This window comes from Osmia bicornis, chromosome 14, assembly GCF_907164935.1.
Source record: "Osmia bicornis bicornis chromosome 14, iOsmBic2.1, whole genome shotgun sequence".
NCBI lineage: Eukaryota > Metazoa > Arthropoda > Insecta > Hymenoptera > Megachilidae > Osmia > Osmia bicornis.
The window spans coordinates 2,636,413-2,664,348 of NC_060229.1; the positions used below are offsets into that span (position 1 = coordinate 2,636,413).

At 38.9% G+C, this 27,936-nt stretch overlaps 1 protein-coding gene across 2 annotated transcripts in view; it reads right to left on the reverse strand.

Annotated features, from left to right (window-relative positions):
* The window catches only part of LOC114880389, an 84,651-nt gene that overhangs the window by 40,779 nt on the left and 15,936 nt on the right, over positions 1 to 27,936 (reverse strand). For both annotated transcript variants that reach the window (XM_029196346.2, XM_029196345.2), the window contains one exon: positions 9,286 to 9,393. The gene's annotated coding sequence lies outside the window, so the exon portion shown is untranslated. The remainder of the gene's footprint in view (positions 1 to 9,285; positions 9,394 to 27,936) is intronic.

Here is a 27,936-nt window from a genome sequence, read left to right on the forward strand (position 1 = left end):
GGTTAATGGCTATTTTTTAAATTACGGTTAAAAATATTACAAACAGTATGATGAAAAACGGCATACAGAAAATTTCATGGAATATGGAAGTAAAAATAATTCTGGAATAAAATCTGCGTACGTTTTGAAGTTGAAAAATCTTGAATTTCTGAGAAAAACTTTTCATAAATTCTTGTGTCGATATAATATAGAAAAATCCAGGTTAAAAGCTATTTCTAATTTACCCTTAAAAATATTATAAAGAATCTTGAATCTCCAATTTATTAAAATTTATACTGGCAATAAAAATTTTATTTTTATTTTCTTCTTTTTTTCGAGCTTCTACTGGGCGTTTGCGAACGAAGTTTTTTCACTTCGAGAAATGGTTCGCAACTAGGATTGCTCTTGATTTCTGGAAAACCTGAATCAAAAAATTTCTTTTTATTGAAATGAAATATCCTTTGTACAAGGTTATGAGTATAAGGAAGAGGATAATCCATCGCACGTCTTCGAATAAAAGTCGCTAGTAAAATTCCTTTTTACGAGGGTGGCTGATCTCTGCCGACCGAGATTAAGCTCGTTGCACGAGTTCCATAAACCAACCCCTACTTGTTATACGAATACGCGTATACATTATACTTAATTAAACGAACTTCTGTAGCCAGATCAAATTTTAATAATCCGTTGCTTTCGTCGGAGGGTGAAGTAAAATCTTGGAGATAGCGACTCGCTCTCCTTTTGAATAAAAATAAACTCATTTGAATTTTTTCGTAGACGGGGGTGGCTTTCATGAATGATATTAGTAATTTATGAAGAAAGATTCTTTGAAGACTCATTTATTTCACAGATTCTACTATTACCCTTTATGAGAGGTATTCAACCCCTTTTATGGGACAATTTCTTAAAATTGGAATCTTTACGATTATTAAAATATATAGACGAGTTATTTTTCTTTTAAACGATAAAGGACTCTGATTCAGGCGTTGTTCTTTTAGCAGAACCAAAGAAACACGTACCTATATTTTCCTTAATAGAAGAGAAGAAAGAATTCTTTTAAAGAACGAAGAAAAGCGAACCACTTCTAACCATTTTCTTCTAGGGGAAGTTAATCGTTTTACTTTGAAAGGCAAACAATTAACCGAACAACGAGTGGTACGAGTGACCCAGGTGAATTAGCTATGTAAGTAAACGTAGTTAAAAGGTTGTGAACGTGGAACTAAATGCTTGAGACTAAAAAAGGAGCTGTTGGACTCTCAAGATTTTGTGGTCTGTTCGACCAATTATTTTTCGACTCCCTAGTGATCCAAACGATTTTACACAGCGAAAGGATGGAGTGCATTAACCGGTAATTGAGACAACCAGAAAAATGGGACTCGGTGTAAAAACGATTGGCCACTGCAGGCTGATTGCGAAGTTTCAATTATTTGTATCGTTCACATGAATTCGATACGTTTCGAGTGGTTGTTTAACTTTGAAAATGAAATATTTTTTCGATGAATTGTTGAATCGTCCTCCTTCAGATTCTAGTATCCGACGAATTTCATACTTGTTTAATTTCGAAATACCTTCCTCTTAAATAATCTTGCATTTTACGAATTAACATTGAGAAAATATCCAAAACTCACCCTTCACCAAAATATTCACTTGTCTAATGGTATCTTTCAATTCGCGCCCGTATACAGGTGAAGTTTTCACGAATAAATAACGAAAACGGGCGCCAGGATCATCGTCATGCACCTTTCTGATCGATAAAGCGCACTGGAACGTAATAAAACCCGATTATTTCTCGCCAACATACCATCAAACTGTTCTCGCACAAACTCTCGACCCGAATGAGAGAAAATTGTTCGTTCAACTCGGTTGTTGCCTGATTCATTATTTAATGAACGTGAAACTGATTTTATCCAGTTGTTCTACGAGCATCTGATGCTTGAAAAATATTTTCCTTCGTACCTGCAATATTTCCACGTCGGACAGCATGAAAGACGAGGATTCTCTCATATCGCTGCGGATGAAATCGAACTCGGCTTCAGCATTGCTTTCGGTAATGATCTCAATGGAGTCGTTCTTTATATGCGATTTCCGCGAAGTCTTATGTTTCCATAGATAAACATCGAGGGTAGGTTCGTCCACGATCACATAGATTCTACGAAAATTTTCAAATCAGAACCCTGGTGACCATTTTGACTGTGCGATCGCTTACTCAGGGTTGCATATCAGGTTCAGACCACCCTTCAAGCTGATCAAGTTGTATACAGGAACGTATTCCAGCTCCGAGATCCGACAATAAATTCTGAACGGTCGCTCGTCGCAGATTGCACGGACCTGTTCGAATACGTGTCGAGAGACGCACGAGCGACGAGAAGGATATTTATTAACATTTTATCAGTGTGATATCCGTCACAGCCTGTTTTCCATCGATTTCTCTGCGTTTCATGATGGATAACACGAGTAAAGGCCGATTTATACAGGGTACTGGGAGATAGGGGTCCAACACATTTTTTGAAAATCTAATCTTCACTTTTATTTATTCCATATAATAATCGGGTATTTATTAAAAAAAAAAAAGAATGGAGTTTAATATTTGATCCTAACAGAAGGACTTTCCTTTGTAATCCTTAAAAATGTGTTAATAATAAATCGGCCTTTATTAATCAATTTTATAATAAATCGCTAATGAAAAATGTCACGGCGATTCATTTTACATTGTTGATCCAACACAATAGAGTTAATTCGCACAATGTAATATGCCGATCGATCGAAGTTCGTGAAAGTGAAAAAACAAACTCCGCCGGTGAAGAGGCTTTTGTTATGTACCGAAGCGAGGAACGGTTTTCTCTTTTTTATTTTTTATGCGTGCATCCGAGCGTAACGTCGAGATAAATCGGTCCATTCCGTAGTAGATAAGAGAATTTTCCATTTATAAACGGTTTAAAAGGAACGGTGTTAGGAACTACAATAATGGAGAGCAGAGAGTCGAGCATACGAATTAATATTAAATGGATTAAACTTTGAACGAGCATTAAATTAAATTGCCTTCGATCAGTCGTGCACGTGAAATAACCAGACGATGGAATACCTCCGGCGAACTTTTACGACGTTTAAAACCGTGAAAATAAGCTTCGAACGAATTATAAACACTTTTTGTTCGACGTGAAATCGTTGTTCCAGAGAATGTTTTTAGAGAATTAAGTTTCTCAAAGTTTTTAGAACATATTTAACCATTCTGAATCAGTGGAGGGATACCGGAGGTGTTCCATACCGTCCTGGGAATTAACAGCTGGAGGGAAATAGTGCGATACATCGACGAGAAGTTCGCCAATGTCGAGGAAATGTTCGTTCTTCAAGGTTATAGTCGTCCTCTCTATGGTCATACTGGGATTTCCCACGATGGTTATTTTAAGAACCACGAATGGATGTTGCAACATCATACCACGACACTAAAGCTTCTCTTTCTTACAAGGACCTTCGATATTATGGTCATTTTTAATACACTTGTCACAATTTTGACAGATCATAATTTGATAAAAATTCAGAAAAATTTCATCAATATTAGCAATGAATATAGAAGCATATAGAAACGTGTTTCTTTTATATCTATGGGGAACAAAATTCTAGGAGCTAAAGGGGGTGACAGGCCCCCTGTGCCATATGTGAACTAATTATTTCCGTTACCCTTCCCACTAAAGTGTTCTTTAATATTAACAAAATAGAAACCTCGATCAATTTGCTCCTACAAGTTACTCAGCGAATAAAAAACAGTAATTGAATGCATAAATATTTTAGCAACCTGGTAAAATAAACTTGACGTTCGAATGGAATAGGGAATTTAATAATGCACTTAACGAAAGGATTTCATCTTTAAATAGCATCATTATACTTTAACTCCCTCTAAATTTCAACGGAAATCCAATATTTTTTAATGAAAGATGCTATTTATGTAAAATTTACCGAGTAGCAATTTTTAATGGTGATCATAAAGGCATGTTCGTAATCGTTTCCTCATTCATGGTAGAAATAACTGGCAGGAATTTAGCTTGGAATTAGAGAGCACCATGCTGGAAAATCCTTTAACTGCTCCTGTATATCTTCAGATTGCACCATTGCTCGCGTTTAAAACGTCCTTTCGTATTCAGTCAAGCCTGCTTTTGGGAAACGGTAGCCAATAGAACTCTCTTTATCTACACCCTGATTGTTATTGAAGAAAGAGAACGACGACGAAGCTTGCAATGTTAGGGGCAGACGTATAGAAAAATCCAATTTAAGAAAACGTTTAAGCATGTTCATTTGAATACTATCCTTTCGCCCTATTTCTCGGGTCAAAAGAATTGGATGCTGTTCGACATTGGAAATTCTTTCGATTCCGCAATGTTTGAGAGGAAATTCTTATCTTGTTTCCGAGGATCAGAAGCTATTTGTTCTTTCGTAGCAAACAAAAGGAATTCCAATTTCGATTCAACCTCTCTTTCACACGAAATTATAGTCTTTTGCAGTATCGGCAAGAAGAAACAGCAGTATTATCGTTAATCATATTATCGATGGTTGAACAGAGTTTCTATCCTCTTTCTGAAATTATAATCAGCAAGTCTCGCGAGTAACCAGCCATATTCCGGGTCTCTTGATGTCGAGTAGCGCTTCACGAGTTGGTCCAGCGGCTACAAAGTACCCAAAAGCCAGGAAGCAGAAGATGTAGACTTCCTGATGAATATATACCGAACGAAGGCTGTCGAGTGTTCGAGGTCAGGTGGCCCCTTTTCGCCGAGTGTCTCGCCATACATATTCGAGTGGCATCCAACGTGGCACGATCCACCGAAAGCGTTCGTCTTTGTGATGGAAATGTCTCTATGTCGTTGCTCTTGTCGTTTTTCTAACCTGCCGTCACTTTTCCTCGATTTCTCGCTGCTGCACGCCTTCAACCTCGGAACGCCGATGATTCGATCGGCGAAAGTAATCGAACGACGCGACGTCCCGTTGCCATCAAACATTTAATCGTCTCGATCGCAGCGATCCGTAACCGTTTCGTAAATAATTGTCCAGATCGGATCGTTCCCTCGGGTAAAGGCTACTATCGAAACGGCAAACTGCAGCGTTTCTACTCCTTTCAGAAATTGAAAATTAAAAAAGAAACTTGAAAGTTTCCTTAATTCCGTCTTCTTGAATATATTCTATAAAATGATTTCTATTCAAATTATGTTTAATGTCCAGTGTCGAAATACGCTAAATATTTGTGAAATGAATCCATCCTTTGAAGATCCACAGAACGTTCAAAAAGGGAGAATTAACCACCTGAACTGCTTCATAACTTTCAAAATAAATTTCTGTTTATCCTCTACGGTGTACCACAGTTTGCGCAGGAGATTTTCGAAAAATCCGACAAACTACTTTACAATACACCCTGGAGCTCCATTCGATGAAAGTTCTCGAGCAAGCTTTTTGATAGAAGCAGCTGTTAAACGAAAAGCGATAGCTTTTTGTAAAACGGGTGCCAATCTAACAACGGAACGCGTTCGTTGCTTCCACTCTACACGGGCCTTAATTGCGTTCGCTGCAAACATTTGCATTTCAAGTGGCTTTTGCTTGCCTGCATAATGTTTGACACAGCTGCAGCAACGGGGATGGTCCTGGGCTGGTTGAGAACGGCCCTAAGTACCAGTGAGAGTCCACTTTGTACAGCGTGTCCCCGTATATAACCCCATAACGCACACGGTGTTGTGGGACGATGCAACGAACAGATATACACGAGGATCGGGCGGATATCGCTTGAAAAATTTCACCAATTCCTCGAGGGCTCTCGTTTCATTGTTTGCGATCCCTCGCTTTTTGATCGGAGTGCACACTTGAACCCCGTTTCGTTATTCATTTGCCCCCCAAAATGTTTCTCCATTTCCACGTTATCGTTCAATTCCCAAGCACGAGATTCGCGAATAATTTCCAGAATTAAAGAAGACACTCGAGTTTCGATGGACGAGTATCATCGAAATTGCATTCTGTCTTCTTAGCGGTTTGTATCTTTTCTGCTCGGCGGATGAATGAGAAACGAAATGAAACTGGAGCAACGTCCAAGAGACGCGATTAAACTTTCAAACTTTGTCTCCCGCTTGTTATCAGTTCCTATACTTTGAGCGGATCGTCCGGAGGAAAGTTTGCTCGGTGATTCAAAGTGTTTCGTAATTTTGAAACGTCGATGGGGTTTTGTGATTCTCCATTGGGAATGAGTACAAGTATCGTCATAACAGTATTTAGAAAAAAAAAAAGAAGGAATTTATTCCGGCCCGTTCGTTGGGAAGGGTTTTATGTACTGCGAGCTTTCACAAGCAATTTCCCGGGAGGGGTGAGCGAATAACTGCGTATATCCCGTAGGTGAGGGCTCTAACGTCGTTTTAACGACGCTCCGCGCCGGTGCTGGGAGAACGATGCGGACGAGCGACGGGAACGGAAAACAAGATTTTCGTTTGCCCCTCTAGCGGCAAAAATAAAAGCGCGGGTGGATCAGACCTCTCATCTGTCCCGTCGAACTTTTAAGCTCTGACTTTTTACTCTCAGGATTTTAACAATCATTCGAATTTCAATGGCGTTTATATAAAAATGTTTGGTAATTGAGTAGAGTGTGCAAAACCTACTACATTAAACATCAACTTTAACGCTTAGTTGTTAAAAAATCAGTGTAGATTTTTTCAAGCTGACGGGTCTCAAAGATAGCGCAAGGCATGCCTTTTACAATGCATTTTTTTTTAAGTCGATAGCTCAATGGGTTCTCGAGATATGAGGGTTTAAAGATTAGCCCTAATATGCTCCGGTTTGAATGGGTGCCCGGACCGGGAAAGCACTACACTACTCACCGTACACTGTTTTCCCATAAGTGCATACGCGTAAGTAGTATACCTACACTATTACTCAGCCGTGCGAGTGAAAGTACCGAGTGAGCGACAAGGAGGGGGATATCAGAAAACTAAAAATTATGCTTCGATTTACACGACGATATCTCAGGAACCACAGGTCCGATTTACATGAAACGAAGGCCATTTTAAAGAGGAAGAATTGCCCTTTCTAACGGCGGTAATGAAGTTAATCTACTGCAATTATGTTCAAATCTATAGGGATGCAAAGTTGTTAGAAACTTCTTCAACATTTACTGCAGTGAAATCGAACTTCTTTCGGAATATGTTCGAATTTCATGAAACGACACCTTGATATGACAGATGAGAGGCAGGAACATGAACTAAAATGATAGAATTCGAGTGAAACGATAACTATGTCATCTGGAAATGCTTCTTGAATCAACTTGTTATTGTTTAACAACGTTTGGACCAAACAATCACGTTGTGATGAAACAAAAAAGGAAAAATTTTCTTTCGTTACACGTTTTAACACATTTTCTTTAAAAAAGTAGGTAATTGTTTTCCATCTATCAGCGTTAGCATTACCGGTTTGGGTAGCTCTAATGTTTGTTGAAAGCAATGAAGCGTATTTAGTTGATCCTCGCGTTCATGTTACATCGATCAGTAGCTTAAACTTATCTTCAAGTAAATGGAGTAAAGCAAGGTAACGCAGAGAGCGGAAGAAAAGAATAGAAAGGAACAGAATCTTGCTAGCCAGATCAGAATTCAGCCGGTCGTGTAATTCTGCTGGAATCAGAATGTACTCGCTTGGAAAAAATCTACCTCCCTTTTACTCGGCCCTGGAAGCTTTTCGTATCCTTGACTAACTTAGTTCATCTTATTTCTACGAGTAATTTCTACGTTTGTGACTTGAACTCCCTTCAGCAATTGGAAAGACGCTCGTAAAAAGAGCTCAACTTGCCTTCAAAAGTTAATTAGACGAAGGACCGACCATGTTACTGAAACTTTCCAAAGATTATACTGTTAATCGGAAATGAATAACTCAACATTGACGATTTTTAGTAGAAAACTTAATATAGACGATAGCAAGCAGCGCAGGATCAAGGGGGTGGTCTGAAGGAGGGTTACAACCCCAATTTCCATTTACAATATCAAAGAATTCAAAAATTTATGGAAGGGTACCAGATGAGGAGCCTACAACAGCGTATCATCTGTTGCTCGCGAAGGATTAATTTCAGGTGGCGACGAGAAGATCTTGTTTGCAATTTCTTGCCCCTCGGGTATTAGTTCGACGAAACCTCTTGGTATGAAATTTCGCCCTAGCTCGATTCGCGTGCATACACCAACCTATACGTAGACGACCCGCGAGTGCCGTGACCCTGGGGAGACGGAACTTCCGCCAGTTTCTTGCTCGCAAGCGATACAACACCCGGCAAGATGATCAATGATAGAAAAGCTCAAGTTCGTGATTGATTGGACAGATCCTGCAATCATTAATTTCCCTTGTTTTTACTCGGCTAGCCACTGCCCCAAATGTCGTTGAAAGAACTTAATACATCACAGTGTTGCTTCATTCTCAATTGAGCCATAAAGAAAGAAATCCAGTTTAAAGGAAGAGACGAAGAGTTATCTTCAGGGCGAAATTTAATAAAGACTCCCCCTTTGGTTGGTTTTAAGCGGAAGCTCAATACCATGGGTTAACCCTTCGAGGCTTACCTCGTGGAACTTTCAAAATTAATCCGAGTTACCTCGGAAACGACTCTGTTTCTGCTTAGGCGAACTTGAAATGTCATCTCCGACTTGCTATCTGACCTCAAGGCTTTCTAGGATTTCCAGGACAACCAGTCCTCTGTATCTCTGGCCCTGTTTTCTCAAACTCGTCTAACTACAAGGTTACGAGCAGCGAGAAATTATGCTAGCCAGAAGCTCGTTCAAACTTTCCATGAAAGCGTTGAATCGAAATTAATTAGGAACGAAGACAACGATCGTTTTCGACTTGCTCTCACTAGTGACTGACTAGCCAAAATTTATTCACAAGATTGCAAGGGTTCTCTTAGAGTGTTTCCCTATGAACTTGACAGAAATTTCCAAGGAATCTTGAACTTGGATCTTGGATAATTATGTTTGAAGATACCCTGTGTTATTAGAGAAGCTGTAGCCTTTGTTCAAAGTTTCTCGAGATCAAAGTACCAGACCTGTAATAGCAAATTTAATATTCCATCGATTAGCTGTCCATTCTCAGATTCTACACTATTAATATTTTGTGATGAAGGAGTAAAAGTTTCCTTACTTTTCAGTTAGAAAATTTTACTCTATCAGTGTTAAATATTTTTAGTAAAAGACCGCTTTTCGACTAATTCGTTTTAAATTTAAGCAAACGCCTGGTACAATAGAGATTTGTAACAATGAATCCGTAGAAAGCCGGTACCGTGATTTCCAGATCAAAGAATAAAAGTTTGCCACTTACCTTGACCCAGAATTCCTTTTTAAGTTTCCACGGTTATTCAATCAGCCCCTGCTCGTTCTGGACTTTCTTCGCCCACCCTAATTGTTTTTGTGGTTGCTCAGCTTTCTCCTGCAACAAATCAAAACAATTTATGAAATAACTGTTCAAAAATGAATATAACTTTACGCTCGGCTACCTGAACACTACCTTGCACATCGATTCGAAGAAAAATGGAAAAGAATAGGTAGTTAATTAACATTGCCCATGCAACGAGAAACTTTCCAGCGAACTCAACTTACGAATAACAAACTAATAAGTCTATTAGCACCGAGAAAACGGATGGAAACGCAGCGTGGAAGTCGCCGGGGAAGCTAACTCTTGTAATTGAATTTCATCTTGAGACCTGAGTGACGACGACCCCCTACCAGTGAATATTTTACCAACGGGAAATTAATCGTGCGACATCCAATTCAACTGGCAACTTCGTTACAATACCATTCCCTTCCTCTACAAACGATACAATTCGAAATATTTATCTGGCATTTCCTTCGAGACACGATCGAGCCTCCACGAAATTCGTGGTCGTAAGAAATGGATTAAATTTTGTACAGATTCAATTACAGTTGCGAACGAACACAAATTTTCTCAGGATCAAGAAGAGAGAGAGAGAGAGAATTTGTTCCAAAGCTTTTCCAGATAAGGGATTACCGAAGAGAAATGTGCCGGATTACTTTAAGACGTGCAACCGTTAACTTCCAAGTTACCTTGGTCAACTTCAAACTCACTCGCTAGTTTTAATGCGGCTTAAATTGTAATACGCGTAGAATAATATACTGATGCGGTAAACACGTGCAACGTGAGCTAACTTCCTGTTTCTATGGGGATTATTTTGTGATAAATATGTTGTACAGGATTGTTGGGGAACAATGACAAAGTAAATTTCGGTTTTAACCGCTGACAATGTCAATAAATCTGTTGTAACTTTTTAACCCATAAACTGAGGATGACGAGTTAATTCTGATAAGTTAACTCCCTTTAATACATTTGTTTAATTATTACATCTTCATAAAGTCTGTCTTATTTTTTCTATTTTATAATCAATATTTTTTTTTTTATTTTAAATATAAGAGATAATTGTTGAGGAACTCCATGTTGAGGAATTTCAGAATTCCCTCGGACGTTTCTTTCTCGATTCTCAAGTGTTTTTTCATAATCGAACTTCCACGGTTCTTCGTCGATCTGTGCTTCTTTCTTTTCTCCTGAAGTCGAAACTTCTCGGTTTCAATCCGCAAGTTTCGAGATATTCCAATCAATTTCCCGAACGCGAAATTGCTAGGCGAACTTTCACTGGCTGCAAAGTTTTCGTGCGAGCGGCTACAGTGATCCTGGCAAAAGTTTCACACGGAAATTAAGCTCGTTTCGTATTACCAATTATATTCCACCTTGTCGTGCGTCCGATCTTTCACTTTCTTCTCACGATCGATCATTGCTAATTACAATTTTTAATCATTCTCTTCGTGGTCCGCAAACACGAAGACTTATGTTACTCGAGCGAGTTCGTGCATCACGGTCACAGATATAATTATGGGGTACACTAAGCCGCGTAAATGATACATTAATACCCGCCTTCATCCGGTCTCCATGCACATTCTCTGCATAACAGTATTGTGTAATCATTCACCGGTACCTCGTGAAGATTAAATCTGGCCGTGCGCTTAAATTATGTTTGACCAGGCTAATTTAAACCGTGCACCGAATCGACGGCCGTCTACTATCTCTTAATTAATAAATCCCTGGTATCGTTCCAAAGTCAGTGTACCCGGCGATCCGTTAATTAATGTAAATGAAGATACCGCGAAAAACGTGTAATACCCCGGTGATCAACGTCGAGCTAATTAAAATTGAATTTTTCATCGAGCGCAGCGTCGATGTGATTAACTCTTTCATTACGAAAATATCCACCTCTGATTTTCGCTGAGCCAAATGCACCGTGTTAAATGGCTCCTAATGATAATTTATTGATACACTATCGCGAGAGCTATCCAAGGGTTTCTCATTCAAGAAAATCGGGAATCTTCTCAAGGAACGATCGAAAGCAGTTTCGTAAATGTTTTCGTTCGCGATCTACCCGGTGAACGAGCACCGACACAACGGAAGGAAGCTGTACAATAAAAGCAGCGCCCGCCCGACGACTACTAAACCTTTGACGATATTGAATCGAATAGCCACGGCAAAAGGGTCCCGGCCCGTAAAACCATCGATAAGCTTCTCGACCTATACAATTCCTGATACGATACTGCGACGAACAGCAGCTTTTGTTATGTTTACTACCAACCCTCTAACTCGTCGCCTGTGAAACGATACCGAGTTTTAATAAGGCTTCGAGTGTAATTTCATGTTAAAGGTTACAGCGGTGGAATGATAAAATTTAAGGGGGTAGTTACATTTAAAGAATGTTGTTTATCGAGCGAAAATAATTTGAGAATAATTGGAGGGTACTTCTTACAGATAATGCCTCAATTGAAGTTGACAAACCTTTCTTCTGGCTCTAATTTATTATAGATAATTTCACTAGACACTTATAAGGAGATTACACGTAGTCAATGAAAGCAAGGAACATTGTCTACCGACAAACCATGGAATGACTGATTGACGCGATTACTATTATCCGCGTCATTTCTCTCTGTCACGGCCATTATTCTCAGACTAATTAGATTCTCCTTGAGATTAATCTCGAAATTCGCATAACTCCGATGAATCTCAACCACGGAAGCTTCCAACTACCGATTATTATTGTCTATCGGAATAATCAGTCCGAAGTTCCGACAACCGGAATGTAATTAACAACAGGCGCTAAATCACGATCGGTTTGAAACGTGTCTGACAAGTTATCTTCAGGGAATACCTAGAATTAATCTTCTCGAAGATTTCTCCCCTATATTTGATAAAAATAATTAAGCAATAGTGTTCAAGCGTTTCTTTCACGAAAAATAATAAAAAAGGGGAACTTAGCTAATCGATAAAGATTAATCGAGCGGAAGTTGGCCACCAGCGAAGACACAATCGACGTCGTTTCTGCCCGATCGACAAGAAAAAGTTGCCCGACGTTTGGAACTATAAAAGCTTCCGGTTGAACGACGGGAAGGGACACTTCACCCCCTCCCTGTCTTTCGACACTTCCGCCCATATATGTCCAACAACTTTGCACTCGGTTTCGCACTCCTCCCCATTGCGCCTTCCATTTCGCGTGCCTCTTAAACTTTTTCTCCCGTTCAAAGCGTTCCTGTGTTCCATTCCGATCGATTCAGCTGGCTCCATCGTGAAAATTGTCGGTCACAAATTTTCTTTGATAAAACGACCGGCTTGTTTCGAAATCGCTGAAATTCTATCGTAGAGAAATTGAGGGATTATTTATTAAAGATGTGGCAAATTATTATTGACGGAATAATGCAAGAGGAATCACGGTCGGAGAAGACGTCGTTAATAATTCCTCTATCTTGTTCCCTGTTACGTGACACACGAAAGTCTGCTCAGGCTGACGGTCCAATTGATTACACCAATTAATCATCTTATCCGGCTGAAACCGTCTCGAGTCTCTTCTCGTTTAACTCCGTCGGGATTAACATAAATGCATCGTTAATTGATTTTCCTAATGCACGCGACTAACGGCTAGCTTATTCGAGGCTGATCGATCGTGTGTGCTGCTCATTTCGCGAGAGACACGAACAGGGGGATATCTAGCACATTGCCGATTTAACGAACACAGCACCTTCGATGGTAATTTTTTACCGTAAGCTCCACTTGAAGATTTCCAGTTAAAGTGATTAATACAACGATCAAAGACTTAGGAGGAAAGATTTCATTACAAACTTCATGGTTTTCAGCTTTAAATTTGTAATGAACTTCTTTGAAAATAAATCTTAGTTCAAGCACCTAATTAAATTTTAAATTAAAAATTAATGAAAATCTGAATTTTAACTCTTTCAAAGTTTATGTCGAGTGTTCTCGCTGTGAAAAGATGACAATTTTTTGTTTCGAATGCGTCACATCGATTTCATCAATCTTTTGAAGCGATCGATGTAAAAGCAACTTAGTTGTAGATTGCATTTACGCGGTCGATCGTTCGATTTCGCGTGAAAAAAATGATCGATCAAACGAGAGAAAAGGAAAAGGGTGAAAAATTTATTCTCGCTAAATCGAGGGTCGTCCACGCTAAACGAGAGATCGAGTACACGAGCGATCAAATTACCAGCTGGCTGCCTGTAAAGCGGCAGAAATTTTTATCAAATTTAACGTTGCCAGAGGGAAAAAGGAGAATGAAGAAGAGAGCTGTAGATTGTGGGGGGTGAAAGAGCGAGGGTTTGAAAGGGAATGGGAAAGCGTAAAATGATACCACGATAACAAGCTAAGCAAGCATGAAAGAATGTCTTGTCTAGACAACTTCCTACATATTAATTTTACGTTTTACTCCAATCTACTCTTAAATAAATTCTTGACAGTCTGTATAAGATAGACATGCCACTTACAATGTCCCCCAAGGAGAATTTCAAAGTTATTTTCTTTCAAAAACATTTAATTTATGTGCAATAAAAAAATATGCTAATATTAAATATTTTTCAGCTACACGATGACCAGTTAATTGCTTCTCCCATCTGTAATTTTATCGTAACAATGAAAACTATCATGAGAAAGAAGTTCTTCCGGCATTTCAACACGAAAAGCTGTGCGAAAAAGCTGAGAGACTCGAATAAATTTACGTTGCCATAATTAAGAAAGAAAAAGAGGTACATGGTCGAGGAGCAGGAGGACGAAACGAGAAGTAGAAAGAGTTACTTTGCGTTTCATTTAGTTTCTTTCGTTGCTTGCCGTGCAAGAATTAATTATAATTTGCCCGACAGCATTTTCTAGCTCGGCGTAAAATGGTTCTGAATAAATTAAGAAAAAACGACACGGTTAACAACGACAACCAACACGGTATGAAAAGATCAATTTTCCTTCGTTCTTTCAATTTTCATTTTCTTTGTTCAATTTTATTCTTTGCGCGTCATATTAATAGCTACATGCTTATCCGTTTTCCATTTTCAACGAACCTGTACCATTCAGTTTCGAGGCAACCGCTTGCGACTGCAACTTTTACTGCAACCATAAATATTTCTGGCGTGGATGGTAATCGATCAGACTTTTCTCCCTGCAACCATCCCCTTCCTTTTCCCACAATAAAATTCTGATTGCTAGCTTTTTGTTTTTTAACCATCACACTACTAAAATATTTTTTAAAACTTCAGATTTCTTTCATTTTAGAATTCCAAAATTAAAAAATTTCAGACTTTCTAAATTCCAAAATTCCAGATACTAGTGGAATCTCACCGGTAGTGCGAAGATTCACGGGAAATGATGTTGTAATTGATAACAAATAATCTTTTCATAATTGGTCAGCTGTCGATGAGTATAAAAAAATTAAACAGGAGAAATTTCGCGCGGTCGATAGGCCGTTATTAATTGAACTGCCTGAAAACCACTTTCAACTCCGACATTCACGGAATGAAGTCTGAAAATTCCCGCAGGGAATATCCTTGATAAAATGCACTGTACGTAAGTGCATGCATATATACGTCTTCCACTGCAAATTCGCCGCTAAATTGCACCGAGCCCTGCACTCAGACCCGATATTTATAGGCGAATTATGCGAATGCGGTTGGCTCGATACGCGAAACGAACGGGTTTTCTTCCTGGCCCATTCATATTCTCGTTGCATTCGAGAGAGCTTTTGTCCGGCCACTTTCGATACTCAATTCTGTCGTGAAATAGCAAACGTTGTTCTTTTTGCGTAAAAATTTGTAAAATTCCTTTGTGTTATAACAGATTTACCTGCTAAACCATGCCACCAATTCTCGGCTTTATTGGCATATTAAATTATTTATTATTTCAAAGTAGGGCATATGTAAAATAATTTATTATGTACATCAATGTCTCTATTAATTTCGTATATTTAATATAATTTGTAGGTAAAAGCTAATGCACCAACGCTTCTATTAATTTTGATATTTGATGTAATTAATACCGTGCTAATTAATTTAGATATACATGAAAATCGGAATATGGATTCATCAGTTCGTTTATTATTAACAACATAACGTACGAAAGCTGTGGTAAAACCGAGTTTCGATTTGAATACGTAGAAAACAGTCTGAAACTTGGCAAAGAAAATTCAGCAAAATAAAATTCTTTACCGAAGAAGATTTATAAGCTTCACGTCCAGTTGCAAACTTTTTTGCTGACCATTTATTTCTCTGTTCGACTAGTTTGTAGACGAGTCAAAGCAAGCTCTAAAAGAAGAGCCTAAAAGCTCGCGATTCAAGGATCAAACACACAGAGAGGAAAATTTTCTCGCGTCCCGTATCCCATTTGTCCATTCGTGCAGCGCGGACAAATGGAAAAAGAGCCATTCGACACGGCAGCGGCTATAAAAGTTGTAATATCGAGAGAAATGTTCGTCGTGGCACCATTTTCCACGAATAAAATTCCCGCGGCATTTCCAGCCGCGACATTAAACCCGCGAACAGGAGATCGGTTTGACTCTGCTCGAAACCCGAAACTCAATTACATCCAATTGAACATATGGAAACACTTTCAAAAATTTAAAATATGTTCAAAAATAAATAATATCGCTACAGTATGTTTGTCCACTGTAATTTTTAAAGTTAGCGATCGTTTGAAAGCGTTCATCGAACGTTTACTCTGGGGCATCCCGACGCTTCGAAAAGGAGCGTTTCTCGTGTGTATCGTAAAAAGTAATAGCCGTGGAAGACGAAGGAACTGTTGGCAAGTTTCGTACTTGTACGTGTGCGAGCACGTTTATACAACAGAGTCTGTCAAAAGTTTGCGACGCTTCGAGTGTAGAAGACGGCACACTTCCAACCGTCCCAACTAACTTCTTCGACGCGTCCATTTCTTTCTTTTTCCACCTTTGCTCGCTCGCTTCTCGACGCTTTCAATTTTTCTCGGCGAACCGCTTTCCGTCCGATTGGACCCTTCCACGTGCCACCGCGATCAAAAAGGGAATTCACGCGTGAAAATACACGGTTGCTTCCTATCCTTTACTTTCGCGAAACGAGGACTGTTTAGTTTCTTCGTTTCTTATGGAGCGATCGTCGAAACGATAACAGAAACGATGTCTGTTATGGGATACGTTGAACAAACAATTCGGATTAATATCACTGACGTTGAATTCCCTAGTCGTTTGAGATATTCAAGACACTTGAAGAACCGTGCCCGTTATATTGACCGTTTCAATTACTCGTATAAAGTTTGTTTTGACAAGTTCCCAACTTTGTTTCACCCAGTTTTAGTCAACACAATCGCTTCGCCACCATGATGCCTCATTGTGCGGGCTTGTACGATATTGCCAATAACGAACGCTCTCGTTTCAATATCGCTTTGTTTTTTACCACTTCTAGAAGAAGTATTATGAAGCATCATTGATGGAAAAAGAAGAATATTATTATTCTATCCTGGTAGAAAATTATTTTACTTATATAGCTAAGTTTTAAATTATATATTTGAACGAGAGGAGATGATTGGAAATTACTTTCACGTCACGTCACGTCCGGAGGCGTCCTTTCGAATTCAATTGGGAATAGTAATTTGAAATTCCTCTTGCAACGGAACGAACACTCGGAATTTTTTAATTGAATCTCCACAATTTAATGCAAATCTGACCGAAAGTACTCGAGTATCGATACACCATTATAATATCTTCAAAGACCTGAAGATTTAAAAAAGTAAAAAATAATTACTACTTCAAGTAAGATCGCAGACCAAGGAAATGATCGAGGTAAAGAAGACTCGTGTAAAATTGAACTCCGGTCGTCACCAAGTTCCTTTAATGAAAAGAATTGATTCCCTCCCAAGTCGCAGACCGCAAGAACTACTCCTCGTTACGTAAATGCGAAGAATTTTCTCTTTTCTTTGGCATCCTCTCAATCAGGCGACCAAGAAACCCGGTCTAGACTTCAATCTAGCTGATGATCGAGGATCCCTTGGATTTGCTTCATTATACCCCTGGGAGGATATAAAAGTGATTTGCAGCGCGTAGATCTACTCGAGAAGATGAAGAAAAGGACGAAATGGCTACTGCTGATCACTGGCAACCATAGAAATTCATGAAATTCTACTAAACCGCGTTTCGATTAAAAATTGAAGACAGAGAATTATCGAGGAAGAATTGTAATTGGTACAATGCCTGGCAATCGTTTAATATTAAACTTGTGTTATTTAAATACCAAATACTGTTCCAATGATAGTAATCGTAAAATCGAAAAATAGCCAATAATGATGTCACTGTTTTCCCCCAATTACGAACGAGCGTTCTGGGAACACGGATGAGCCGTAATTTACCGTATTCAGGATTACGTTTTGACCGATTGTCGAAGGGACGGGCATTATTCAGCCAGGATAATGACAAACGTGCCTCTACGTCACGTTATTATTCGTCACCAAGTAATTGCCTGTGGTCGTTCTTGTTTCGAAGCTTGCCGCATACGCGCAGAAAATCAATTTCTGTTCACCACAATTGGCGGAATGTTTTGAGAGAGGGAGAGGGGCCAAGAGTCAAGCGCCCCGACAAATTTGCCCGTTACGCGATCGAACAGCACCAATTGCTCGTTAATGTTATCACAAACGATTCTAATTTTCATTTCTCACACAAATAAATTCATGATACATGGATATAAGCGATATATTTGCAGTTATTGCGAATTTAAATAAGGAAATTCATCTATGTCTGACATATCGTTGACTCGTACTACTTGAATCTTATAAAAATCAACTTTCTCGTTGTTCCGGCGATGACAACTTGTTTTCAATGAAATATTTTGCTACTTTAGTACCTTCTAAGATATATAAAAGTAAATATTATTTCTTAAATTCTTTGAAAGATAGAAAGTCATATTTCATCAAAATAAAGTTTCACACTTCCATCAAAATATTTTTCTCTCAGCTTAGCAACCACTATCCACCTTATAAATCTTAAACTTTATTTTCTATTTTATCAAGAAATTCTGCCACGTTGAAGAAATAAATCTTGATAGAGAAATCTACTCATTTCCACGATTTTCAATCTACCTCAAGAAAATAGATCGTCAAATAACATCACGATAAAAATTACGACGTTTCTTTTCTATTTCGTCAAGGATTTCCTAGGTTGCTGAAGAAGTGTAGAGAAAATATAAGTCTTGGATTTTCCACGAGATCGAAAGAAGCAGGACTTTACATAACTAAGCTAGACCGATGGATTTACTTCGAGTTTATTCGCTCTCTTGATCTTCCAGCAAAGATGGCGCGTATATATTCGCGGCACGTAGGTAGAACAAGAAGACTTCCTTCGACATACCAGAAGCTTGATCCGGATCTCTCGAGTATGCCTCAAAGTCGAACGGAATCGAATCTATTCTCAGTACCGTGTCACCTATTCTCTTCTACCCCCGCGATTATACTTCTCCTCTTTTGTTCGCCGTGATTGCTGCAACACGCATAATCGATTCTCTTCGTGCTCGATACACGAGGAGCACCCTTAAAAGCTGCACAAGTATCGAACATCTGTCAGGAATATCGAATTCTTCTCTCGCGAACGTCTTATCTCGAGAGCGTAATTCATCCCCCATCACGGGGATGAAATTCACTGGTACGATTAAAAATCGAGGAGGTGGCAAAGATTTCTTCCTTTTTCTCCAAAAAGGAAATCGATGGAAGACATTCGAGCAGAAAATGTAGGTCGATAGTATAATTACAAGAGGATGTTTTTTACTCTTGAACTTAAGTTCGAAGCTGACAGATTCTTGTATCTATGATAGGAGTTGATTAACTAGGTCATCATTACTTATGACATAATTAATCCTAGTTTCTATCTAGGTCCATATGCTATCGAATCAACCTGGAGTTCCGATATCGTATAATTTAACAAGGATCAAGATTACATCGATGGAAATGATTAATTCGATCTTGATTGCAAAGTGGATGGGAATCGAACAGCAATTTTCGAAGGATATAGTTAGAACGATCCTACTTCGGATCGTTAGTGGAACAAGAATTATCTGTTGCAAAAGAGCGTCAAAGTGAATAGAAGTTCTTTCCGGGCGATTATGCCATCCCAAAGGACCGTTCGTCCCGTCTATTCCAGCATCCTTAACGATTTTCTGTCGGACCACGTGCGTCGGGCGTGGCTCCAGAAATGGTCGGTCGTGGGTATTTGAATTTATCGGCCAATATCGGAAACTACTTTGCCGACTGACAATGGCTTATTGTGGGGTTCATGTCTACGCCTTCGAGCCGCATGAGCTTTCATCGAACCGAGTTTCAATGCTAATATCGTGGAACATCCTTCGTGACACAGATTCGACTCGATGATCTTTCCTTTTCTATCATTCTGCTTCTTCTTTCAAAAGAAATGCTTATCGGACACCTTCTGAAAAGTCGATCACACGACACCGAGGGGTTTTACATTCATTTAAATATCCTTTGAATTGAAACCTTCGAGGTCCTTCGATGTTAGCTTCGAAGATGAAGATAGGAAATTATTTTTCAATATTTACTATTGAATTTCGCTTTAATTAATAGAAAATTAGAAATTTATATGTTATACTAGCAATAGAACTTCATTAATCGCTCCGCCATTAATTCGGTTCTTCGTTCGCCTCGAAATAGTTCTTTCCCCAATTAGTCTGGATTAAGGAGGCTTTATCGTTTCTTTTGCTCCTATTCTCCGGCAATACAATAAAACTCCATTAATTTGGCCTCTGTTAATCCGAAACTTCGTTAATTCGAGCGGACTTCCATTCAGAGCGTATCAACGAAGCTTCGTCGATGCCATTGTTGCAATTTAACACTGAATTTCAAATACGTTGCAAATGAGAATTTAATTTTTCGAAATCAAAAATTTCCACCCGGCTTTATCAACCTTTGTAATTTTGATGAAAATATTACATTTTAGTTACAAAACAGCGGAACAAAATATTTATCTTTCCTGGTCGATGGTCGATTAAGGGTGGAACAAAAGCAACAACGTAGTGTAGAGGGAGGCAACTTCCGGAAAACCAATTCAATGGGAACCGAACGAAAACTCACCAAATATTCCAGCTTGAAAAACTTCCCTCGACCAAACGTTTCCTCGCGAGTCTAACAGTTGAATACCGGATGCAAAACTTTCACCACATTTCTTCCGTTAATACCGCCAGCCGAGAGAGGAATAAGGTCAGCCGCGGGATAAAGACAAGGATAAAGCGAACTTCCGTCGGATTGTCGAAAGCCTTGAGCCAAAAACCTCGTAGCCATCGAACCCATCCGGTTTATCCGGCAGCCATCGCGGTTGAATTAAAATTCTACCACGAGTGCGGACAGAGCTTCGCTAAAATGGCTTTCGGATCTCCTTCTCTCGTCTTCCTCCATTCCAAACTTTCGGATACACTACTTTTCTAAAAATATTTATTCGCAACTCGAACCTGGTCGTACATTTTCCTAAGTATTCTGAACAATCCCCTACCAACGTGGCATTTTTTATTATACTAATTTCTTAACGATTATTGCCTCCCCTCAGTCGCCATTCAAGTTGCTGCATTAAAGCGAATGGCGAGTGAGAGTTGCCTCTCGAGTGCAAACGATTAAGAGAAGTGTTCTTGGAGTTACTTAACACTTTGATGACCTGGGTCATGTATTCGTTACTTTCTATACCGGAATTCTTTATATAATTTGAAAATTATAATTCTACAAAGAGTATCTTGGATACTAGAATTTTCTGTATAGGGGTGTAATTACACTCCATACATTTTGGCTATGTAAATATTTGTGAAATTTTATTAAAATAAAGAATTACCAAATTATTATTACACGGGATGAATTGCACCCTTAAAGAATAAAATAAAAACACGCTTCTCGATAACAGTTGCTCCTTTCTATTTTTAAACTACGATATATATTCTCCGATGGGTTCAGGAACAACGTTGAAACAATTTTTCTCTGCTCTCCATCGAATCAACAACTTCTCGAAAGTTCAAGTTATCGAGTCTGCGAGATATTACGAAGACGAGGCGGGGGATTTGAACTGTAAGTAGCGCCTTTCACGGCATTCTCGTGGAAAAAAAAAATCCACGACGAGCGCGGAGAGTATCAATATCCTCTTACGGATACGGCATACATCTTTAATATCCTTCCCTTTAGAGCCCTCGGAATATTCCTCCCTAGGATTTCTACAATTCCTATCCAACCGAGATGTATGGTAATTTTATGCAGTCTATGTATAACGATAAAGAGAAAGAACATCTGTATCTGAACGTTATGCTTTAAGCATTCAGATAATATTGATACCTACTGGACCATTTTTCACAAGACAGGAAACTTTGAAATTTTTTCTTTGAAAGAAAATATTAACAGCAGAACTACCGGCGTTCAGTATACACTGTCTTGGAAATAAAATAAAAAAAATGAATATCCTTTATCTCAACGAAAGTACTTTAATAAATTCTGTAATTTGAAATAAGAAACTTGAAACTTGTTATTTTAAACCCTTTGGTAGTTCTAGTGCTGGGAAGTCGTTGTTGGACTTAAAACATTCCCTATCTGATAGAACTTTCTATGTTGAATCGATTAGAGGAAGAAGTTTGATATTTTTCCTACACTATGCACCTTTATGGATACCAGGAATCGTTAGAAAAAGTTGGCGACACGTTGGACCTACATTCTTCTCTTGGAACTTTAAAATTTCTTCGTCGACGTCTTCTCCTCGTATCATGCCCCAGATATTATTAATGACCCGGCGAAGTTGAAATTTGGACTCCCATTAGACCTTCTCTATATTTTTGACAGAGGATGCAATTTCACCTTCCCATAAATATTTCATCTTTTTAAATTTAATTTATGTACGTATCAAATTTTGTAACATATTACAAGTCATAAATCATTACCTGGGCAAAAACCGAATATATTAATTCGTTATAAATAAAAGCATTAAAATTGAATATGTTTTTATTATCCATTAATTTTGTTTCAGGTCAAAGCCAAAGATTAATTAACGACATTTCCTGATAAACATTTCTTTCGATTCCCCTCAGCTTCACAGGGATACCGTTCGTAATTGACGCGCGGCGACGAAAGGAACAATTGAAACATTCCTAAGAAGTCCAATAATCCTTTGTGGTGGCACGATCGTGAAATAAACGGCGGTACGAGGGAGGATAAAGCAAGGTAGGTGCAGCGGTGAAAGACGAAGGAAGGAGTAAAAAAGGAATCGTGACCAATCGATCTCGGTGTCAAAAGAGCGACAAAAGTGGTACTGTGCCTTTGCTACCAAGAGAGAAAACCATTGAAAGGAAACGAATGACTCTATACTGATAAAACTGACCCTTAACTCTGGTTGGTCAATAAAGATTTGCAATGGAAATGGGACTACCGTGATTTCTCTCTGCCGACAGTACGTTATCTGTTAAGCCATTGGATCGCTGCAATAGTGCCAGCCATTGCGCTGCTCGTAAAATATTAACATTTATATTCCTTTATATTCGCTTCGTTGCGATGCTACGTTATCGCTGAATCGACGAAGTGTTTCCAGCAATATGCACCTCTCCCTCGCTCTTTTCATTTTTATTACTATTCGTTCTTCTTGGGCTACTGACCTCTCTCTGAGAATATTACAGAAAGAGCAACCGTGCTTCAATATTGTCATCTTCAAAATTGAGTAGAAGGTAAGGAAAAGTCGACTGGCACAGTAGAATAAGTTACAGTAAGTGCTCGATAATTCGCTGTATTTTTAAGAAATAAGAAATACACGCGTGTGTAAAGGTAATTAGTTAAATATGAGACAGTCCTAATGAGAAATTAACAAGCGCCTCCTGTACTTACTACTTAGCGTAATTAATATAATAGCAATTTAATCTGTCCATTAGCTACTTTGCATAATTGATACACTAATGACACTGAAATAATTTTCCCTCAAAATAATATCTGTAAGCGGGATCTAACGAGCGTACAAAGAGTACGGGTACAAAGTAGAGGAAATTCTCGATGATGCTGTTCGAGGTCTAATTAAAAATGAATACAAGCTCGAGAAAGGAAGACGACAAACGAGAAGGAGGATGCATAAATGAGGAAGCACGCGGACAATGCGGAAAAGCGGGGAAATCCGCGTAACCTAGATGCAACGAGCAAATACACAGAGAGAAAAGTAGACGAAGAGAAGCAGCATAACCGGGAATGATATCTCATTAAATTTTTGGAGCCGCTCGAAACGCTGATGAGACACGAGGCGGGACGGATATTCAAACAGCATCCGATGAAATAACGAAACAATTTTGCTATTTTTCCCAGACGAACGTCTCGACATTCTCATCCGGTCGCTCGAGTCTCGCGTAAAGTTTTCGAGTCGCTTTTCCAAACGCTGCATTCAAACGACTGCTTTTCCTAGGAGAGCATTCCGGCTTTCTTCCGTTTTCAAGGGACGCGAGAAAACGAGCGTGAAAATACAGAAAAGTGCTGGAGAACGCTGTAACGGACATAAGTTTCAGTGCAGTTAAAAGCGACGGAAAGAGTTACGATTAAAGGAAGAAAAGAGTCGTAAAGCAAGTTCTTGGAAGGCTTGTTCAAGAACGAAAACGACTTATCATTTGCTCTCTGACGCTTTTGAAATTTCCTTAACCCTTTGACCTGTAATTAAACTCCGGTAAACAATTTTCAGATCAGTAAAATCAGATGATACTGTTTCAAACAACTCGTGTCATAAACTTTGCGAATGTTTATCGAAAGTGGCTCGAACAGTCAAGTTGAATTTCTTCTAAAATTGTCAGGTTGACTGAATTAATATTCATTATGTTTCTCTTCCCCGCGAAGTGGTGGTGGAACGTTTCTGTTGCTAGCACGAAACAGAACGTGTCGTTCAACACGGAATATATCGGAGTAAAGGTAAAGGAAACGAAGTTACGGGCTTGCACGAGCAAGCTCGGAAACACAGAGGGGATTTATCGAAGAGCCGGCAAAGTGGAATACACCGAGGTAGAGGCTTGCTTTTGTAAAAGCGACAGCAGCAGCCGAGAGATTGAACCTTGAAGAGTATGACGAGAAGGCGGAATAATGGAAAACTTTCGACGTGCGGCAATTGAAAAGGAAGGAAAAAGAAATTATCGACGAAAGGGAGAAACAGAAAAGTTTGATCGAAAGAGATGAGGTGATATAAAAAGAGGTACAAAAACAAGATACTGTTTTCGTGGAAAAATTAAACGTGTACCAGTGAAACGTTCCGCGCTTTGCCGTCGTCGAATTTCTTTGCGTCAGCGAAAACGTTTAAAGCCACTTAATGGTGATTGCGAAACCTCGTGGCTGATCGAAGAAGAGATAGAAGGAAGATCAAGGACCGTTGGGAATAATGGTAAACTAACAAGAATCTTGATGGTTCTTAGAAAATGAAAATTAGAAAAGTTTCCATTTCGATCAATTCTTCACAAGAGTGTAATGTATAATTAATTCTGGTACCCGAATCTAGGGTAACACTCGGGCTGACCAAAGAAAAAATAAAATTTTAAAGGAACCGCTTCCTTTTCTTTTACATCGCCCTCGCAATCGAATGGGTTAGTTCTACCTTCCCCATAAAATAATCCTTACACCGTATAACGTTCTTCTCGAGCCCTCGTCATCCAGGGTTTCGATTTTCCACGGTATCCAAGCCAGACGAGCCAATGGTAAAGGTTCCAGTAAATCGTCTGTGTAACGAGCGTACACAGAGTTCGTCGTATTTGCGACTCACACAATCACGCATTTAGATACAGCCAGACTATACGCACGATCTAACGAAGCGACCCATGGGAGACGACACGCGTCGACCAGTTTCAAATGGACCGAAGAGAATCTCTGAATAACGATTCCAGCGTCTGCTTTATGCGACGAGAGTTAATTCATGGACGGAGTCTTGTCCGTGAAGCCAGATGTGTCCCTATTCGAACTACTAACTCCATTGCGGTTTGCAAAATTTCATTAAACAATTTTCGCAATTAAAAGTTAACCATGGTTAGGTAAAAAAGATATTAAAAGATATTTCGTCGCAAGAATAAACGTGGTGTTATTTAAAAAGACGATTCTAGGTCGAGCTGCAATGTTGAGGAACGATTTTACGTGGTCTTCCGGTGGCCATAGCTGTTTCTAACCGTAGTGACGGCAGCTCGCCACGGTTTGCCTTGCCTCTGCATTGCCTGTAGCATTGCCCTTTGTTCTACTCTGTTGTCCGAAGCCTTATGCATTGTTCCATTACGTGGCATGCACAATACTGACCTATACTACTGCGAGGTTTCCCCTCTCGCTAAGGCGACAATCCGACTGGCTGAACGATAAATTAATTGCCGAAAATCATACGTGTCTTTTTCAATGAAACGATGGTAAACACAAAGTTGCAAGTTTGCAATGTTAAAAAGTTTTTTAATTGAGGACTTAAGAAAATTATGTAATGAAGGGTTAAAATATAAAGAATAAATTTCTATAGAAAGGTATCGAGGGATTATTATTACACCCCTTTGTAAATTACCTTTCAAGTATCTAAGGTTCTTATCTTTGTCTTTTTTAGTTATTATTAAAGATATTTTTACAACAATATCCCGTCCTTTACTTCGACTCCCACAGCTTAAATTTTTCAATCCGCTTGGACAAAAGTCCACCAATCGACCAATCCAATCGAGGAGACGTTGTTTTTGCGCCAGCCCCAGAGGCAACCAATTTTCGAAAATAGAAGAAAAAAGGTTCAAAGCTGTCGAACTAAAATGGAAAATTTCGTTCTCGTATCTACGTGAATGAAATGAAATATTTGATAAAATATATTTTTTTCAAATGTACAGGGGTGCGTATGACAGCGAGGAGATGACCTCGAAATATCAAAAAATCTACATTTCATATCAAATTCAGATATTGTAACGAAAAGGAAGAAGAAACACATGTTCGATGGTCGAATATGAATCTTGTAGGCTCGAGACAGGAAGAAATTGATCCTTTTTTTTACCCCTCGTTCCTTCGTTGTGATTCAAAACAGAACGGCTGACTCGTGAGCAAATAACCCTGAAAAATCCGATACCTGATGGCCAGGAAAAATAGACAATGACGACGACGTATACCGATGGTGAAGAAAGCTGCGACCGTGCAAAATCTATTTATGTATAACCGATACTCGAACGATTACTCGGCCGCCACAGACACGCGAGGATGTTGAAGGCAAGATGAAGACCTGACACGAGAGCAGGAAACACGAGACTCTTTTCTATGCACGCTTAACCCTTTGACTACGAAACGCATTCTAAATTTTTCTTACTATAACACATTTACTATTTTACTAAACTGACCCAACATAGAATGTTGTTTTATGTAAAATGAAAACTATTAAAAAAGACAAATAAAAAACTTATTATTGTCAATCGAGTGTGAATAAGTTTAATGAGTTCTTTTACTACCATTCAATTATCTACTTAGATTTTGAGAACCGTGGTTGCAATTTTATATTTGCCAAACTGTCTGAAATCATGGGTGAACTTTCATTGTATTTGCACGAGAGTGTTCCGGTCACGTGTGAACCTGAATACTGTTTGCACGAGCTTCCACAAATCACGTACAAGCGTTCATAGGATCTGCATAAGCTCTGGCAAATCATGCGTGGCTTTTAACGTATTTGTTTAAGCTTCAAGCTTCCACCAATTATGCACGAGACTCCATTTGTATGCACGAGCTTTCACTATGATTACAGTCCTCTACTCTGTGTTCATTTGAGTTCCTAGATGTTTATTGATCAAGTTCACAATGCGAGAGAGAGAATTTTCTAGCTTAGAATTGACTAGTACAAATTTCGTGGCATTTTTGTGTCACCAAATCCTGACAAACGTTATGCTATTCGAAATCGATTACTCGATATGCAAGAATCTAATAATTATTTCAATTATATCGTATTTCATTATAACCAGCTGAATGTTAACATCCAAGCGGGATAAAATGAATTTTACTCGACGATTATTTAGTATTCATGCTCTCATGAATAATAATATATCCGCGTTAATTCGCAATGCTATAATAACGATATTTTCACGTTAATTAACGTGCTTTTCTGAACAGTTTGATAATGCGCATACATGATTGTTCAAACTGCAATTCAGAATCGGATTAAGATTTCTGGGATGCGGGTTTATCAACCTTTGGTTGATAAAATTGGTTGAAAAATTGAAATTTAATCTAAATAAAATAACATTTAATCGTGAAGAAAGAAGGAAGAAAAATTCTTTTGACATAGTAAATGGGACCCTGTGGAAAGTTCCCCTTAGACCACCCTTTGATCTGGCACTGCTGCAACCCTATAAAACCTGCTTCTAGTTCTGTAACAGTATATAAAAACTAGCTCTTTTTATTTATGACGGAGGGAGGAAATTTTGTTCAGTATGGGTTACAGAGAAACGAGGCTCCGAAACACGTGAAATTGCAAGCAAAAGGAGAAACCTAGTTTAACGTGGAAAGTTTTGCAGCGAGCCGTAATAAATCTGATAAAGCGGTCGAGAGCATCGCGTCGGATGCATTACTGTTTAATCCTCTGGAAATAAACTGATCGAATTCTTGAAAGGGGTAAGAATATCCCTAACTAAAAATACAGAAGGCGAATTCTTTGTTCGAAGACTC